Here is a 21279-nt window from a genome sequence, read left to right as displayed (position 1 = left end):
TTTTAATAAATTTCAGTTTGGTTTTTTTTTTTTTTATTTAAATTTCAAAGTTATGGGAGTTCAAAAAAACACCCATTACTTTAGAAATTCGACCCTTGATAAATCTGCCCCTAAATCTACTAGAAATCATGTAAACATTAAGGGGCAGAATTATCAAGGGTCAATTTAGAGTTCATGGGAGTTTGTATAGACTCCCATGAACTCGAAATTCAAAGAAAAAACGACCAATTGAAATTGAATTGGATCCGCAAACTCGGATCGAATTCGATTTGAGTTTTTTTTTTCCCGAAAAATCTCGATCAACTTCAAATTGATCCCAGGACGTCCCACATTGGAAAAACAGCAATGCGGCAGGTTTAAGGTGGCGAATAGTCAAATACGAATTCTTAAAGGGCCAGAGTATGATAAATTTCAAAAACCGAATTCGAACATTTTTCAAAACTTGGATTATTTGGATAAAATGGAGTCTATGGGATATGTCAGAATGTCTTTCCATGTGCTCCGTACTGCGCCGCCCCTTTGGTTCTGCCTCCTGGCACAATGTACTGGAGCTTAGAACATTCCCCTGCTGAACTGGCGGCTGCTTAGCTCCTCCTTTTGGCTAGCAGGGAGGGCGGGGCTACTGGAAGACTTTGAAGTGTCAGAGTGAAACATCATTTTAGGCAGAATAGTCAGTTTTGGTCTGTGAGGAGGAGCAGAAGTGCTGTTGGTGCTGGTGTAGCCACATAAGGGACTAAGCACAGATATCCTACAGAACTTTCTTGTAATACCTTGTATTGTATCTGTTGTTTCTATGGAAACCTCTCCATTTAGTAAAGTATCCAACCAATCAGAAGTCCACTCTGCAACATACCAAATCATTCATCCTGCAGCCCATTCATGGCAACCAACCCTTCTAAGCATGCAACCCTCAAACCCTCATCCCATCCAACTACCTGCCCTGTTGGACATGCACCCATTCAACTATCATCCAATCATCTCTCCAACTAACTATCCACATTTCATTCATACACCCATTCAACTAGAAGCCCCTTCATCCAATCATCTTCACATTCTATCCCTATGTTTCTTGCACTCTTCCAAACAACTATACAAGTGATCATCAATGCACTTATACAACCAGCTATCCTCCCTTCATCCAAACATATATCCATCCATCATCCATGGACAATTAAAATATCCTCTCCATCGTCCACACATCTCTCCATCCAACCATCCAATCTTCATCCATGCACTCATCAAACCAACTATCCACTCCTTCATCCAATCATCTCTCCATTCTGCTATGCAATCTTCATCCATGCACCTATTAAACCAACTATCCACTCCTTCATCCAATCATCTCTCCATTCTACTATCCAATCTTCATCCATGCACCTATTAAACCAACTATCAACTCATTCATCCAATCATCTCTCCATTCTACTATCCACCCTTCATCCATCCATCTATCTAACCAAATATCCAACAAATCATTCACAAGGACATCCAACCAATCATCCAAGCACTCCTCCATCATCTGATACTTGTTGTTGGTGTCTAACCAACTATTAACTATGCACCCCTCCAACTAACCAGTTATCCTATCACCCTTCCTACCAACTAATCATCCATGCACCCACCATCTATCATCCATGTACTCATCCAAACAATTATACATTCATCATCCATGCACACATTCTGTCATCTGTCCATCCAACTATCTCCAACCAACTATCCATCACCTGATGCATGCCCAGAGTTTAACCCACTATGAATTCATTTATCCAGGTACCCCTCCAACTAACCATTTATCCCACACCCATGCACCCATTCTGCCAACTAGTAATCTATCTGTTAGTGGTGCATTGTGGGATATGAATGTGGGGCTATAGGGAAATACCGTTGCTGGACGTTGGCTTTGGGCTGCAGCAGGTTTGGCTCACATAAGCCACTGAATACTGTTCCCCTATTGGTGGGTATAACAGGGAGGGACAGTGGCTCCGTCACTTCCACGCGGTTACCTCTCCCGTCACGCTCCATGGTGCTCGTTGGGGCTGAACTACACACGAGTTTCTCTTTAGTGCTTAGGAAAGGATTGATCCCTCGATGCCCCAGGGAGGCATCAAAGCCTGTAACACAAATAAATGGAGCCTGACCAACTGAATGTAGATTGAAAATCTACCAGTTAAAGGGGAAATTAACCAGAAATAATTTGGAATATGGGGCAAACAAAGGTACTGTCAAGTCAGGGAGAAAAATTCCTATTTACCTGGGAAATCGGGAACCTTGGGGGTCTCCGTGGGCTTCGCTGGGATGGAAAAGGCCAAAGAATTTGCTTTTTGGAGCAGCATCAAGTTGCAGCTAATGGGATCATAGAGCAAAACTGTAGCACGGCCCAAATCTCCGTTCCTCCAATCCAAAGGCTGCTGGTTTTGACAGAGACACATTGTATATTGTGAAATCATTGTGATATAAAGAGCTTTAAAGGGAACATAAACCTTCCTAACTCTCTTGCTCCCCCTATTGCTACAAAGAAGGCTCCACAACTGTGCTCAGTGCAGGAGACTCAATGCTATTGATATTCCCAGCGAGAAATCTCAAAGTCAACACACAAGCTTAAGGCGGAGAATTATGAAACCGGAGTGTAACTGCAATTCTCAGCATAAGGTTGCTGGGAGTTAGTTGCAGGTTGGACATTTCTAATCTAAGTCACTGTCTCCAGACCTGGGCGTGGACTTACCTTGGCTGTTTTTCTCGGCTGTATATGCAATCAGGAACCGGATCGTTCCCTAAATAAAAATAAAAAATAGCCCACTTATATCTTTGGGTGCACAGCACTGATCCTTGGAGCTTACATTCTGCGATACAGATGCTTTCCCCTTATTTCTCTGCTGGCAATTTACTAATCTCCGTTTAGTAAATTGCCTCCAGAGAATCACTGTACCAACCACCTCCAGCAGGAGGCAGCAAAGAACAGACCAATCATTTGTGCCCACCCCTGTGATCCCTCACCTGATTGGTCTACAGCTCCTCCGATTCCTAAATCCTGATTGGGGAGGCCATTGGGGTGAGGGAACTTCTTGGACAAAAGGCGTTTTAGCAATGGCGGGGTCCTGCTCCAGCCAAATCCTGGGGACACAGACACTCACATAAACACTCACATACAGGATTCTTACTCCTTCTCACACTCACATAGGGTGCTGGGAGTTGCAGTTCAAGTGCATTGATATCTATGGGTACTTCCGGGGGGGGGGTTACTCACCACCTATAGTGTTGGAAATGTCCTTTATGCTTTCGTTCCGGAGACACGTGTGAGACTGAAAGAAAGGGAAGCGAGAAACACGAAAACGAGTTAGTTATAATTTGGGGGATATGATAAATAGGGGTACTCCAAATTCACTGATTGGACTGAAACCCGGCAGGAATCAGCAACAATCTCTAGAGCTCAGCGAAACTCAATCTAAACCCCGCAGAAGTCAGTGCTCCAGCTCTGTTCATCAGCCTGACTTCTGCTACATTATTTAGGAGTCGGAACCAGCAGTGCAGAGGGTATGAACAGTCACTGCTTACAAGTAGATTGTGATGTGATTGTGATAGAGTGCGGCGATGAATTCAATCTGCCTCTCACCTTGGTGGAAATGACTTGTCCGTCGGGGTTGAAGACCAGATACACAACGGACACTTTTGCAGAGACATAAATGAAGGAAAGGTAAGAAAATGAAACCATTTCTGACTCTTGCTGCAGCTTCATTGCTCTGCCTCACATTGCTGCACAAATCTCAGATGACTGGGGAAAGACACATTTCAGATTCACATTTCAGGGCAGCATAGAAATCAGTGCAGTCTGCATCAGAATTCATTCATAATCAGGCCTGTAGCATCAGCTTCTACAATAGATGAACCTCACTTTCTGCTGAATGATTTCCCCCGACCCCTAAGCTCAGCTTCCCAACAGCAGCCCAGGACCCACTGAGCATGTGCAGTGCCGCTGACTCACAGAAGATGCCTAACAAGATCCAAGATGGGGAGCTGCTGGGGATAATTAAAAGGGTGGTTTACCTCTAAGTTACATAGTTACATAGTTAAATTGGGTTGAAAAAAGACAAAGTCCATCAAGTTCAACCCCTCCAAATGAACTTTTGATATGTTATAGAATGGCTAATTCTAAGCAACTTTTAAATTGGTCTTCATTATTTACTTGTTGTAGTTTTTTAATTATTTGCCTTTTTCTCTTTCCAGCTTTCAAATAGGGGTCACCGACCCTATCTAAAAAAACAAACGCTCTGTAATGCTACAAATGTATTGTTATTGCTACTTTTTATTACTCTTTCTATTCAGGCCTCTCCTATTCATATTCCAGTCTCTTATTCAAATCAATGTAATGATTGCTAGGGGAATTTGGAGCCTAGCAACCAGATGGCTGAAATTGCAAACTAAAGAGCTGCTGAATAAAAAGCTAAGTAACTCAAAAATTAAAACTAATAAAAAATGAAAACCAATTGCAAATTGTCTCAGAATATCCCTCTCTGCATCATACTAACAGTTCATTTAAAGGTGAACAACCCCTTTAAGGGATCTCCCTAAACCCACAGCTGAACCCTTAAGCCAAACCTTTTTGTTATCCGGAATCCGGAATAAATCCTCTCTGGGAAATTTGGGAGACGAAGTCCTGATCTTCGCAGGCGTTTTCTGTAACTCAGTCGCCTTCTGCAGCGCAGCCAATCGTATCAAAGGGTTTTTGCCAGATGGGCAGATAATTAGCTGCAAATGAAGAGGCTGACGCTTCACTTCACTACTAAAAGTCACATACCTGGGTTTCTTGCTTTGTGTTTAACTGAAGATTCCTGTGCAGGTTTCTCTCCTTCTTCATGGGCTTCGTCTAAACACGGGGAATAAAGAGCTAACACTTCTCTACAACAGGGTGTAGCACTATATCTCTGTATGTGCATCTTCCATGGTCTCTAATAAAAGGGCGGGGCTTTAAAGTGGAGCCGGTGTATAATACACAGGGCACAGCAACTCCATGCAGCAAAACATTTGTAGCTGCCTCTTAATTGTATTATATTTTAAAACAAATAATAAACGTTGCACAACAGGGCAGACTGAGGATGATCAAGACTTAGTAAAAGGCTACTAGAAAAATTGTATTTTTTTTGCTGGAGTTTACCTTTAAAGCCATTTCCAAGAGGTGAGCAGCGGGTGCGTTAGAGTCAGAGCTGTCAGAACATGCAGAGAACTGAAAAACAATGAAACAGGGGGTACAGTATCCCTTATAATACATGAGTGATACTCAGAGTTCCCTGTATAACTCAGCCTGCAGCCTTGTGTCTTTATATGGTCACAGAACAACCCCTCAGTGACTTCTAATATCCTTATCATTTACAGTAGGGGGTACATTATCCCTTATAATACATGAGTGATACTCAGAGTTCCCTGTATAACTCAGCCTGCAGCCTTGTGTCTTTATATGGTCACAGAACAACCCCTCAGTGACTTCTAATATCCTTATCATTTACAGTAGGGGGTACATTATCCCTTATAATACATGAGTGATACTCAGAGTTCCCTGTATAACTCAGCCTGCAGCCTTGTGCCTTTATATGGTCACAGAACAACCCCTCAGTGACTTCTAATATCCTTATCATTTACAGTAGGGGGTACATTATCCCTTATAATACATGAGTGATACTCAGAGTTCCCTGTATAACTCAGCCTGCAGCCTTGTGTCTTTATATGGTCACAGAACAACCCCTCAGTGACTTCTAATATCCTTATCATTTACAGTAGGGGGTACATTATCCCTTATAATACATGAGTGATACTCAGAGTTCCCTGTATAACTCAGCCTGCAGCCTTGTGCCTTTATATGGTCACAGAACAACCCCTCAGTGACTTCTAATATCCTTATCATTTACATAGGGGGTACATTATCCTTTATAATACATGAGTGATACTCAGAGTTCCCTGTATAACTCAGCCTGCAGCCTTGTGCCTTTATATGGTCACAGAACAACCCCTCAGTGACCTCTAATATCCTTATCATTTACATAGGGGGTACATTATCCTTTATAATACATGAGTGATACTCAGAGTTCCCTGTATAACTCAGCCTGCAGCCTTGTGCCTTTATATGGTCACAGAACAACCCCTCAGTGACTTCTAATATCCTTATCATTTACAGTAGGGGGTACATTATCCATTATAATACATGAGTGATACTCAGAGTTCCCTGTATAATAAACCCAATGCCACTCACCTAGAATCCAGATCCAAGAGAATATTGTCCAGCAGGGATTCGGGGTCTAGTTGGCCACTCCTGGCTTTTACTTGCAGTATCAGGATTTCCTCCAGTTCTTTTAGGAAGATGATGTTCTAGGACATAAACCAGGGAGACTTTCAGTAAAGACTAAAGTTTGTCTGTCCCTTTAAGCTCTCTGGTTGTGACTCTTGAAACAATGTAGCAGAAGTCAATCCTCCTGCAGGTCTGATCCCCTCCCAGCTGCAACTACACTGTTTCAGGAGTCAGAATCATTTAAGAAAGGTAGGAAGGTTCGTGAGTCTTACCTTGGTTTGATGGGGGTCGCAGAAATCCAACAGAGTATCACACAAATGATATCCCACGGACTCCAGATCTTTGGTGCTGAAATGGGTTCCACACCGCCCACCTTTAAAGAGGGAATTGCATTGATCATTAGAAAAGAAACACATTAAAAATGATGGGTAAGTGGGCGGGGCTTGTTTAATCACGTTAATGAATCAAATTTAGGTGTAACACTGACAATCCTCTTACCTAGGGTTGAACCACAGTACGTGGCCTCTAAGGTTTAACTGTTCTGGATTCCCATTTTCCACATCACCACTCGCCCTGTTCCCTCCTTACTCTTCTGCACCTTCAACTTACAGCTTGAGAAATAAAACTGAATGGGGCGACAGTAAGTGTCTCACTGGAGAGGGTTTTTATGAGCTCAACAACTCAAGGATTTCACTCCCTTATACCCTATAGCTCACCCTTTCTACGAATGAACCTTCCCGCAGGCTATTATCCCCACTGTTACTATAGGCACCATCTCTCCCTACTATACCTGCTATCCCACAGTCACACTCCCTTCCCAGAGACTATTATCCACTGTTACTATAAACACCATCTCTCCCTACTATACCTGCTATCCCACAGTCACACTCCCTTCCCAGAGACTATTATCCACTGTTACTATAGACACCATCTCTCCCTACTATACCTGCTATCCCACAGTCACACTCCCTTCCCAGAGACTATTATCCACTGTTACTATAGACACCATCTCTCCCTACTATACCTGCTATCCCACAGTGACACTCCCTTCCCAGAGACTATTATCCACTGTTACTATAGACACATCTCTCCCTACTATACCTGCTATCCCACAGTGACACTCCCTTCCCAGAGACTATTATCCACTGTTACTATAGACACCATCTCTCCCTACTATACCTGCTATCCCACAGTGACACTCCCTTCCCAGAGACTATTATCCACTGTTACTATAGACACATCTCTCCCTACTATACCTGCTATCCCACAGTGACACTCCCTTCCCAGAGACTATTATCCACTGTTACTATAGACACCATCTCTCCCTACTATACCTGCTATCCCACAGTGACACTCCCTTCCAGAGACTATTATCCACTGTTACTATAGACACCATCTCTCCCTACTATACCTGCTATCCCACAGTCACACTCCCTTCCCAGAGACTATTATCCACTGTTACTATAGACACCATCTCTCCCTACTATACCTGCTATCCCACAGTCACACTCCCTTCCCAGAGACTATTATCCACTGTTACTATAGGCACCATCTCTCCCTACTATACCTGCTATCCCACAGTCACACTCCCTTCCTACAGACTATTATCCCACTGTTACTATAGGCACCATCTCTCCCTACTATACCTGCTATCCCACAGTCACACTCCCTTCCCAGAGACTATTATCCACTGTTACTATAGACACATCTCTCCCTACTATACCTGCTATCCCACAGGCACACTCCCTTCCCAGAGACTATTATCCACTGTTACTATAGGCACCATCTCTCCCTACTATACCTGCTATCCCACAGTCACACTCCCTTCCCAGAGACTATTATCCACTGTTACTATAGGCACCATCTCTCCCTACTATACCTGCTATCCCACAGTCACACTCCTTTCCCAGAGACTATTATCCACTGTTACTATAGACACCATCTCTCCCTACTATACCTGCTATCCCACAGTCACACTCCCTTCCCAGAGACTATTATCCACTGTTACTATAGACACCATCTCTCCCTACTATACCTGCTATCCCACAGTCACACTCCCTTCCCAGAGACTATTATCCACTGTTACTATAGACACCATCTCTCCCTACTATACCTGCTATCCCACAGTCACACTCCCTTCCCAGAGACTATTATCCACTGTTACTATAGACACATCTCTCCCTACTATACCTGCTATCCCACAGTCACACTCCCTTCCCAGAGACTATTATCCACTGTTACTATAGGCACCATCTCTCCCTACTATACCTGCTATCCCACAGTCACACTCCCTTCCCAGAGACTATTATCCACTGTTACTATAGACACATCTCTCCCTACTATACCTGCTATCCCACAGTCACACTCCCTTCCCAGAGACTATTATCCACTGTTACTATAGGCACCATCTCTCCCTACTATACCTGCTATCCCACAGTCACACTCCCTTCCCAGAGACTATTATCCACTGTTACTATAGACACCATCTCTCCCTACTATACCTGCTATCCTACAGTCACACTCCCTTCCCAGAGACTATTATCCACTGTTACTATAGGCACCATCTCTCCCTACTATACCTGCTATCCCACAGTCACACTCCCTTCCCAGAGACTATTATCCACTGTTACTATAGGTACCATCTCTCCCTACTATAACCTGCTATCCCACAGTCACACTCCCTTCCCAGAGACTATTATCCCACTGTTACTATAGACACCATCTCTCCCTACTATACCTGCTATCCCACAGTCACACTCCCTTCCCAGAGACTATTATCCCACTGTTACTATAGACACCATCTCTCCCTACTATACCTGCTATCCCACAGTCACACTCCCTTCCCAGAGACTATTATCCACTGTTACTATAGGCACCATCTCTCCCTACTATACCTGCTATCCCACAGTCACGCTCCCTTCCCAGAGACTATTATCCACTGTTACTATAGGTACCATCTCTCCCTACTATACCTGCTATCCCACAGTCACACTCCCTTCCCAGAGACTATTATCCACTGTTACTATAGGCACCATCTCTCCCTACTATACCTGCTATCCCACAGTCACACTCCCTTCCCAGAGACTATTATCCACTGTTACTATAGGCATCATCTCTCCCTACTATACCTGCTATCCCACAGTCACACTCCTTCCCAGAGACTATTATCCCACTGTTACTATAGACACCATCTCTCCCTACTATACCTGCTATCCCACAGTCACACTCCCTTCCCAGAGACTATTATCCACTGTTACTATAGACACCATCTCTCCCTACTATACCTGCTATCCCACCAGTCCACACTCCCTTCCCAGAGACTATTATCCACTGTTACTATAGGCACCATCTCTCCCTACTATACCTGCTATCCCACAGTCACACTCCCTTCCCAGAGACTATTATCCACTGTTACTATAGGCACCATCTCTCCCTACTATACCTGCTATCCCACAGTCACACTCCCTTCCCAGAGACTATTATCCACTGTTACTATAGGTACCATCTCTCCCTACTATACCTGCTATCCCACAGTCACACTCCCTTCCCAGAGACTATTATCCACTGTTACTATAGACACCATCTCTCCCTACTATACCTGCTATCCCACAGTCACACAAGTCAATAAAAATTTCCAGTAATACCTTTTCAGGGGAATTCTTGCTGAGCATGAGTGGGAATATGCGCTCGTACAAGTAGTGGTGTTTATCCGGGAACACTTTGGAGCTCTTTTTGCACCGACACATAAAAACATTCTGATTCCAGCTGTGTCTGTGTAGGTCGCAGTACAGCAGTATCTCTTGTGCTTGGTTGCTAGGGGAATTTGGACCCTAATAAAATGAAAACCAATTACAAATTGACCCAGAATATCACTCTCTACATCAAACTAACAGTTTGTTAAAAGGTGAACCACCCATTTAATAAGGGAAAGAAGTTACTGTATATTTTCCATTTCAAGAACAAGCAGCATGGGGCTTATTCTCTCAGTTTCCCAGGGTTCCCAAGTCAGGGACTTAGTCCACCAGCAGGGGGCAATGTTTATCGCATGGATTGATTATTACTAAAGCTCTGGCATTGGCAGCTCCATATTAGTAGGCACAAATTAAAACTCCGAAATCAGTTTGCCGGTCCCTCGGGGAGAACGAATTAAAGGAGAGAAATACGTGAATTAGTCCAAGGCTGATCCAACATCATTAAAAGGGGGAGACACATCAACATGGGGTATCATGATATCGGACGGGCTCCTTTCATCATTATATTGTTGGAGTGTGGTCACTAATTATTGCAATAATATTCCCAATTATTGCAATCGCTGTTATAAGCTTCAAAAAAAAAACCCCACACGCTGTACCTGTCCAATAAGCAAAGAAGAAGGAGCTTTAACCTTTTCTGTCCTTTCTATAACATACTAAAAATTAACTTAAAGGTGAACCACCCCTTTAAACTTTACTAAAAAAAAACATATAAACATGAAAAGTACAGGTATCCAGAATGCTCAGGACTTGGGGTTTTCTGGATAAGGGATCTTTCCGTAATTTGGATCTCCATACCTTAAGTCTTGAGGAAAGGCTGTTGTCGGCCTGAAACTTCGCTGTATTCCTGTCCAACAAAAGCCCTTTTGCAAATAAAGGCTTTTTAAGAAAAATTACGGAACGTGTGGTGCTCTCTATCCACGAAAATAGAGTTTTGTATTCGGGTGGAAGTGGCTGCCTGAGACGTGCACCCCGGCTGCAAAAGGTTTCCATTGCCCAGTGCTGACTCCTACTACACCACTACCATCTACTAGAAAATCATATAAACATTAAATAAAGCCAATAACTCCCATAACTCACCGCTTGATCATGTTGTGGGTGAACCAGATGGAAACGCCAATACTGGGGGGCCCTGAGGAATTTCGCAGCCTACTACCCAAATGAGAACCTGGCTGAGGCACATTCAGAGACCAACTGGGCCTGGTGGAAGATTCCAATAGTCAACGGCCGCCTACAATGGAAGCTCCATAACTCACCGCCTGATCATGTTGCTGATGAACCAGATAGAGGGAAATGAATCTTTCAGCTTGGACTTGTAGTTGCGGTTGAGGTTCGCTACCAGTAAGAGAGCAGCGGTAATTACCCACAATCACCCCGTCTGGGTTCAGTATCGGTACCACTTTGGAATCGCGTTAAGACTTGGGCATCATTACTGGCACTTAGAATATAATCCAGGAAGCTCTTGGTGGGCCCTGGCCGTTACTATCACTACTTTCTTCTTTGTTGGTTGGTAGGTAGCAGGAGACGGGTTGGTAATGGTCAGTACATACACCATGTTCCTAGTGTAAGAAATGTGTAAAATAGCCACCCGTAGTATTTTGTGCAGGCAGTCCCTCAATGTTATGGACACCTAACTGGGTCCTAAAATACAGTTGGGAGGGGTACTGTTTGCTCTTTCTGCTCTAAGCTAGGCCCCTGCTACTTCTCACAGTGACCAGCAGATGGCACTGTGCTAGGATATAAAAGGCTCTGAAGCCATGCTTTCATTGTCCATTTTGTGTTAGCTCTGACCTGAACAGGTAGGCAGAGCTCTGTGGAATCTAGACAGGTCAGGTCTAGTAAGAATAGGCTACTCACCATTATAGGTCACTCTAGGAGTAACAGACAGATAGGTTATTTAGCTGAGCAGCTCAAGGCTCCGACGAGGAGAGTCAGAGGGATTAAGATCCCGGGTACTAATAGCCCAGAAGTAGGGACTAAGTGTATAAGAACAGGGTAGATAGATTCCCCTCAGGTTCCACTTAGGGAAAAGGCTGAAAGCTGGGTGTACCTTTATTGCTGCTAAGCACGTCCTCTTGCCTGTGGGGATTAATACTGACCATATGGTGCTGTGAGTATTGCCTATTCAATGTGATACCAAATCCTGTCATGCTCTATTGTATACTCCACTGAGGATTGTGTATGTTCAATAAACCAGTTCATGTTTAATTTATAAGAACCACTGGCGCCCAATTATAATACCCTGAATTCAGTTACAGTTGCACTACACCCTGCCTCCACACCGTTGCGAGGGCTCACTCCCTAAGATTACAGGTCTCATCCGGGGCATATTTATTGGGAGTGGAGCTCAATAGTGGTGTAAATAACACACAATTTACTATAGCGCTACACTAGCTAAGGAACGGCACAGGACTCTGATCTTACAGTACTTGGAACGTTCCGGGCCACGGGTGATACTGGCCAAGTAATCCTGCAGGTGGGAATAGGTATACGGGTAACAGTGTGCAAAATAGCACGTGTCCATATTCAGTGTTGGACTGGGATATAAGGGACCCACCAGAAAACCTTAGGTTGAGGACCCACTTTCCAAACTATCCTCTCCTCACTCAACCTCTTTATTCTCCTATTAGTCTTTTATATTATATTCTTCCATTATTAAGCATTTTTCCCCATAAAGAAATAGGTAATGACCATGAAATAGGCCAAATAGTTAAAAACAAGAGATCACTGACACCTGGGCCCACCGGGAGTTTTCCTGGTATCCCAGTCCGACACTGTCCCTCTTGTGCGGGAAGTGGAAGGTCAAAGACAGAGAGAAGTATGGCTGCCCATTCTGCTCCAGGTTGTTCCTGTAGTACTTTATATTCTCTCCTGTTCTGCGCCAGCCAACGCCGCCAGCTTTTTGCCTCCGCCTGGGAATATACGAGCGGCCACGGCTGTAATGGCTGGACGGTTTCCTGAGGGTGACGATGGTGAAGCGGTAAGGGACGCCGGCTCGGGTGTTGCGGACTCGGAAGTAAAACCACTGCGTCTGGCAGTCAGTGTACAGGTCAGTACTAAATCTTGTCACTTCCACCTAAGGAACATATCCAAAATACGATCATTTATCACCCAAGACGCTGCCAAAATTCTTATTCACTCTCTCGTCATATCACGTCTAGACTACTGTAACTCTCTTTTAATTGGCCTCCCCCTCCAGAGACTGTCACCTCTCCAGTCCATAATGAACACTGCTGCGAGGCTCATACACCTCAGCAACCGCTCCTCCTCTGCCTCGCCATTCTGTCAATCCCTGCACTGGCTTCCGTTACCTTTCAGAATCAAATTCAAATTAATGACACTGACTTTCAAAGCACTTCATAACTCTGCCCCACCCTACATCTCTGAACTCATCTCTATATACTCACCCACTCGCTTACTACGCTCCTTTACCGACCTACTACTCAACTCTTCTCTCATTACCTCCTCACATGCTCGCATTCAAGACTTTGCAAGGGCTGCACCCCTCCTCTGGAACTCTCTCCCACGGTCTATCCGACTTTCTCCCAACCTTTCTGCTTTCAAGAAATCTCTGAAAACGCACTTCTTTCGAGAAGCCTCCCCTCACTCTGCTTGACTACCAAACGCAACACCACATACAGTACCACATTTCTCACCCACTTACTTTGATCTTGCCCACTCCCACACCTTGTGTATTACTCCCTTCCCTTTAGACTGTATGCCTATGCATAGGGCCTTCCTCACCTTTTTGTACCTGTATTGATTGTGATGTTTGTTACTCCATATATTCTATGTATGTAATTCATGTGATGTAGTTGTATAATCACATTTACTTTACAGTGCTACGCAATATGTTGGCGCTATATAAATACATGTTAATAATAATAATAATAATAATAATAATAAAGGGTTAACTGGTAGTCGTATTCACCTCTAGGAGACAGATCAGAAGGTAAGAAATTTTAAGACCTTTGAGTTAACTTTTAGAGTGGTTAATTCTAAGCAACTTTTCAATTGGTCTTCATTGTTTATTTTTTATATATATTTTTTTATTATTTTATATTCTTCAAACGGGGGGGGGGGTCAGTGACCCCTTCTAAAAAACATATGCTCTTTAACTCTGTAACATTTATTGTTATTGCTCATCTTTCTATTCAGGCCTCTCCTATTCATATTCCAGTCTCTTGTTCAATGCATGGTTGCTAGGGTAATTTTGACCCTAGCAACCGGATGAATGAAATTGCAAACTGGAGAGCTGTTGAATAAAAAGCTAAACAACTCAAAAACCACAAATAATAAAAAATGAAAACCAATTGCAAATTGTCGCAGAACATGACTATCTACATCATACTAACAGTTAATTTAAAGGTGAACAACCCCTTTAAGTTGGATCTAATAGAGGAACCAACACTACTGCCTATTAAAGGAGAAGGAAAGCTACCGCAGCAGTTTATTGCCACTAGATTAGCCACAATAGTGCAAACTATAACACTATATTTATTCTGCAGAATGTTTTATCATACCTGAGTAAACAGCTCTAGAAGCTCTCTGGTTAGGATAGCAGCTGCCATATTAGCTTGCTGTGACATTACTTCCTGCCTGAGTCTCTCCCTGCTCACTTATAGCTCCATATTACAGCAGAGAGGGAGAGAGGAGCAAACTGAGCATGCTCAAGCCCTAGCCCTGGAGGTTTAAGCTGAAAACAGGAAGTCTGATACAGAAGCCCATGAGTACACAATAGAAGGAAAGAAATGTGGTGTTTCTTTTGACAGAGGACTCAGAGCAGCATTACTTTGAGGGTTTACTGGTGTATTTATATAGACCTTTCTGATAAAGCTTACTTACTTTTAGCCTTTCCTTCTCTTTTAAGCACACCCCATCTCTAGGTAGCGCCGCTTACTTTAAAGGGGTTGTTCACCTTTGAGTTAACTGTATAATGTAGAGAGCGATATTGTGAGACAATTTGTAATTGGTTTTCATTTTTTATTATTTGTGGTTTTTGAGTTATTTCACTTTTTTTCCAGCAGCTCTCCAATTGCAATTTCCACATGTTGCTAGGGTCCCAATTACCCTAGCAACCATGCATTGCTTGACTAAGAGACTGGAATATGAATAGTAGGTGGGACAAATAAAAAATAACAATACATTTGTAGCCTTAAAGAGCATTTATTTTATAGATGGGGTCAGGGACCCCTGTTTGAAAGCTGCAAAGAGTCAGCAGAAGAAGGCAAATAATTCAAATATGATAAAAAATAAATAATGGAGGCCAATTGATAAGTTGCTCAGTACTAGTCATTCTATAACATACTAAAAGTTAGCTTAAAGGTGAACCACTCCTTTAATTCACAAAAGAAAAGTGAATATTTTCTGTATAAAAGTAACGACAGCGGACGCAGCTCAAGCAGCCGGTATAATAACCTGTCAGGTGCCAGACGAGAGACGGTGATTTATCCCATTATTATGCACTGCTACTAAGAGAATTTGTGGCAATTTATTTGATGAGAAAGGCAGACTGTGGGGGAAAAGCTTTCCCGTTGAGAAAATGAAAATGCAAATGCAGGTAATAGATTTCTGAAATGGACCTGACTGGTTTGGCTACATCTGCGCCGGATTAACGGCCGCCTGCCATTGGCTGGACTCAGCGCTGCACCCCGGGAAGCCCGTTCCAGTCTGGAAAGGTAGAAATTTTGCAGAAGTGTCGGCATTTGGCCTCCGGGAGGGGCCGGTACATACACAATTTATCCTTTTTCTTTTATAAAAGAGCTCCTGTTAAAGGAACGGTTCAGTATAAAAATAAAACTGGGTAAATAGACAGACTGTGCACAATAAAAAGCGTTTCTAATATAGTGAGTTAGCCAAAAATGTAATGTATAAAGGCTGAAGTGAGTGGATGTCTAACATAATAGCCAGAACACTACTTCCTGCTTTGCAGCTCTCTTGCTTACCACTGATTGGTTACAAGCCACTAACCAATCAGTGACTTGAGGGGGGCACATGGGTCATAACTAGGGATTCACCGAATTCAGGATTCCACTCTGGATTTGGCCAGGATTCAGCCTTTTTCAGCAGGATTCGCATTCGACCAAATCCTTCTGTCTGGCCGAACCGAATCCTAATTTGCATATGTAAATTAGGGGAGGGAAATCTCAGGACTTTATGTCACAAAACAATATTTTTTCCCATGACAGTATCCCTTTAAGAGGTTCATTCGTGGGGTTGGGCTGTATGAGAGTAGCCTTGCGGGTACATGACGCCCCATTATTTCTGAACCCTACTTGAACTCACCCAGCCCATATCCCACGCACCATTCATGGGCATATAAACCAGTTGTAAATAGTGTTGCCGTCCCTTTAAAACCCAAACCAGAAGACAGCAGTACCAGCCACACAGTTGTGACAGGCTCAATAACCAACAAACATGGGCCTATATGGTCCAGGGCCTAAACAAGCAGCAAGATAGGCTGCTTCATACTCTGGTCGCACTGGGAGTTCCACTCTCCATGGTGCTGGTCTGTTACTGCCAGCAATAGTCACGCCATAATATAGGTGGAATAGTGAGTCAGTCACAACAGTGTGGCTGGTACTGCCTGCCATATCCAAGCAAAACAGTGGTTAGCAGTCCACAGACTGTATACCTACTAGCTGCTCACCTGGTTGGTGGGGGGGGGCTTGCTGGCTGGCAGGAGCTGAACAATGGCTTGTGTTTACCTCATTAGCAATTGAATGACACAGTCCTGCACAGCTCTATCCAAAAAGAATACAACTCCCATCATGCTGTCTGGTGGTGCTGGCCTGTTACAGCCAGCAGTATTCATGCTATAATCAAGGCAGTGAGCATCATGGAAGTTGTAGTGTACACTCGTAGTTTACCTGTAGATTTCCACAATGGTCCCATCAACTCCAGCTGTTTGGGCAGTGAGATGGAGATCGCTGTTGTGCTACTCTGGGGTTAGCATACACCTCCCATCATGCTTGCTACCCCCAATATAACCTGTTCATTGCTGGCACTAACAGGCTGGCCAAATCTGGCGACCTGATGACTTGTTACTGGCCCCTCCAAGGCTTTCATCTGGGCCCTGGAATTGCTGGGGCTAACTGAAGCCCATGGAGGGGATGCTAGGTGCTTTGGACATGCTGGGGCCTTTTGCAGCAGTGTCAGAAAATGGCCTAAGATCCCCCTACAGTTAGGCATGAATGTCAGAGCAGTAAAAGTTACTGGCCATCCAAGGCTTTCCTCTGGGCCCTGGAATTGCTAGGGCTCACTGAAGCCCAGTAAGGGGAAGCAAGGAGATAATGCATGCAGCTTGAGGCCTGCTAGCCACTGTTTAGCTTAGATATGGTTGGCAGTACCAGCCACACCGTTTTGACAAGCTCAGTAACCAACCAGGGCCTATATGGTACAGGGCCTATACAAGCAGCAAGATAGGCTGCTTCAAGCTCCGATCGCACTGGGAGTTCCACTCTCTATGGTGCTTGCCTGTTACTGCCAGCAATAGTCACGCCATAATATAGGTGGAATATTGAGTAAGTCACAAGTGTGGCTGGTATTGCGAGCCATATCCAAGCTATTGGATATTCCCACGGCTAATACACACAGAGGGGCGAACAAAAGTATGAAGAGAGTCAAGTTAGACACAGACAGGGAGGCAGATTACCGTTAGCGTGCTAACCGCGCAGTATTCAGCAACGTCGCATCACGTCAGTGACGTCGCGTGGCGCTTTGTCCCGCTAATGTAAACTGAGACACCACGGGAACCGACCGGAGAAAAAAGTCCTGGCAAAAAGGCCAGCACCATGGAGAGTGGCACTCCAATGTGCGACCGGAGCTTGAAGCAGCCTATCTTGCTGCTTGTATAGGCCCTGGAGCATATAGGCCCATGTGGGTTGGTTTTTGAGCCTGTCACAGCTGTGTGGCTGGTACAGCCAACCATTTCTAAGCTAAATAGTTACTAGCAGGCCTCAGGCTACATGCAGTATCTCAAAGCTCCCCCTTACTGGGCCTCAGTGAGCCCTAGGGCCCGCCTTGGATGGGCCAGTAACTTTTACTGCTCTGACATTCATGCCTGACTGTAGAGGGACCTTAGGCCCTTTTCTGGCACTGCTGCAAAAGGCCCCAGCATGTCCAAAGCCCCTAGCATCCCCTCCCTGAGCTTCAGTGAGCTCTAGTAATTCCAGGGCCCAGAGGACAGCCTTGGATGGGCCAGGCACTTTAGGTTAACTTGCACTGGTCTGGCATGTCTGCTGGGCAGTAGGGGACCTTAGGCCGAATGCTTTTGGGAATGTGAGAGATGGCAAGGTTAGCATATAGGCAGGCCACCTGGAAGGTAACCGTTTGAAAGGACCCATATTTAACAAGTCATCCGGTCGCCAGATTTGCCAGCCTGTTAGTGGCAGCAATGTACAGGTTATATTGGGGGTAGCAAGCATGATGGGAGGTGTATGCTAACCCCAGATTAGCACAACAGCGATCTCCATCTCACTGCCCAAACAGCTGGAGTTGATGGAACCATTGTGGAAAGGTAAATGTAAACGACGAGTGTAAACTACAACTACCATGATGCTCACTGCCTTCATTATAGCATGAATACTGCTGGCTGTAACAGGCCAGCACCACCAGACAGCATGATGGGAGTTGTATTCTTTCAGATGAAAGATGAAAAGCCCCGGTTCATGGCTGTAAGTGGGGACGCCAGTTGGTGCACACCCATCCCTCTATTTGCCATTTCCCTAACTGCATAACCCTGTGACTTTAAATCTGGATCCACCAAAAGCATGGCCGCCGCTTGCACTGCAGTGAGACCGTTTTCAGCCACAGCCTGGCCAATCAGCAAGAAGGATTTGCTTCTGACCTTGTGACCTCTCTGAATGAAGTTTGGAGCCAAAATGAAAGTGAGGCTTAGGTTAACCAGGAAGGAGAGAAGAAGAAAGCATGGTCTCTGCACAGAACTACTGCTGTGAGTGTTCCTGCTGATTTATCTGAGTAGGAAGCCAGGGATTTCACCTATAGAATATTTACCCATATAGGGAATCCCATAGTCAGAGCACAGGGAGTTAGTTAACCCTTTCCAGTCAGCCATCATAGTGAGTGGAAGTAGTGCAGCTGCCTGAGCTATTGCTGGGGAAGTGATCCCTGTAGGATAGATAGGACTTCAGCCCTGTAATGAGTTGCCAGCGTGTACACCCGATCTGGACTGTGGATTTCCCATCAGCCTCCGTGACAGTGGATCTCCTCAGGAATTCAGGAAGCCTTTCCCAGCATCCCAAGCTCAGTGTGGATTAAAGCTGCCAGACTGCTTCCCTGTATCTGCTCTGCCTCACAGGATCTCTTTCTTCTTTCATTATCACTGGGAGTTGGTGAGACCTTCACTTTACACACCCCGGGGGGCATCAATCTGGTGTTGCAACACATCCCTCTTCTATTACTACTTTGGTATATCCCCTCAGACCTCTAGTGTGCGCACTCACCATTCTTAAAGTGACAGTGGACATTTTCATACTACGGGCGATACTTATTATATTGTCTTCTATTCATCGTATTATTGTTATTTCACTGTTCTTATTGCATTTGCATAGATTGCATTTCTAATATTACATATTACTGCATATCTGCCTATTGTGTGGTTTATTGTCTGCTACAATTGGTACCAAAATCACTGCTATTGCAGTTCCCAGGGAGTTGTATGCCGCCAATATCTGGTTTTAGCCCTGGGTGGAGGCACTTAACTTATCCAAACCCCGCAAATCTCCCACTTAGCGGAGGATCTATACTGTTAGCGCCACAGTGTGGCCCTGGATTATTCCTGCCAAGAAAGGGTTACATATTCATGACTGAGAGTGGGTTTGCACGCTGGGGCACACTTATCCATCTATGCCAGCAGTTTCTCCATCACCATCACCATCACCAATGCACAGCAGGTTCTCTAATAGAAATGTGTGCCCCAGTTTGGATGGCAAGTTTCATGGATGTGAGTATGTTCATACATGAATCTCGCCACTCTGACAAGTGCACGCTCATCGCCCGTCTCCACCTCCGACAGACACAAGACAAGCTGTTTATCAGACATGTGGCCCCTTTAGTGTCTCCACCTTACAGTCATGTAAATTCATACGGTTCATGGCTGTAAGTGGGGACGCCAGTTGGTGCACACCCATCCCTCTTTGTCAGTTTTTTTGTATTACTGTGTTTTTACTATGATTTATCACATTCATACCAATTTGCCGTTTAATAGACCTGGGCACCTATATTGTAATATGACAAAGATGTGCACCTGAGTTGCTTGTTTTACATTTTGCAGGTGGAGCCACAGCAGATGAGAAGGGGACAGCGAGTGGGAGAGAGGAGGGCAGTGGAGATCGCACACCTACACAACTTGCTTCCTGACACTGGTTTGTGTGTATTTTTATTCTCACACATATACCAACAGGTTGACTAGTATTTACACTATTTCAGAGCCATTGGTGTATTGAGGAGCAAGTATTTAGGTGTTGTGTGAATGGTCCACAGAGGTGTGCCCCAATTAGAGGGGGGGAATTATATAGTGAATAAAGTACCCCCTCTTGTAAAATATAAGGATATTATAAGTTACCGAGGAGTTTCATGACCTGTATAAAAACACAAGGCCGAGGTCATGGAACTCCGAGGTAACTTCTAATATCCTCATATTTTGCAACAGGGGCACTTTATTTATTATAATACACACGTCTCAGTGAGTCATGTGACAGAAATGACAGCAGAACTCACCGTTTATAACTGATGACATCAGAACTCACCGTTTATAAGGATATAATTTACAGGATATTCATGGCTTTTGTGTATTATATGGTCATTGTAATGGGAGTACATATTGTTACTGCTCTGAATCACTTGCTTACCTGATGTTACATTGCGTGGCCCAGTTTGTAGGTGCATAAAACAGTCATATGACTTTATTTTCATGTCTGTTAGTGGGTCTCCAGCTGGTTCACACTCATCCATCTGTGCCAGTACCACCTCTAACTGGACTCTCTTCTATTTCCTTTCATACTTTTGCTAACCCCACTCTGTGTATTAGCCGAGATGTCGCTTTAAATGGAGTAGAAGTAGCCTGTCTCTAGCTCTGAATCGCTTGATTACCTAGGGGCCAATTCACCAAGCTCGAGTGAAGGATTCGAAGTAAAAAACTTCTAATTTCGAAGTGTTTTTTGGGCTACTTCGACCATCGAATGGGCTACTTCGACTACGACTTTGAATCGAAGGATTCGAACTAAAAATCGT

The 21279-nt window shown here is 44.3% G+C and overlaps 1 pseudogene; it reads right to left on the bottom strand.

Annotated features, from left to right (window-relative positions):
• Nucleotides 1–271: 271 nt before the first annotated feature.
• Nucleotides 272–20089, bottom strand: LOC121401130 (annotated as a pseudogene).
• Nucleotides 20090–21279: the final 1190 nt, after the last annotated feature.

Source organism: Xenopus laevis, chromosome 3L (assembly GCF_017654675.1).
Source record: "Xenopus laevis strain J_2021 chromosome 3L, Xenopus_laevis_v10.1, whole genome shotgun sequence".
NCBI classification, from domain to species: Eukaryota; Metazoa; Chordata; class Amphibia; order Anura; family Pipidae; genus Xenopus; species Xenopus laevis.
This window is presented reverse-complemented; position numbering and strand designations above follow the sequence as displayed.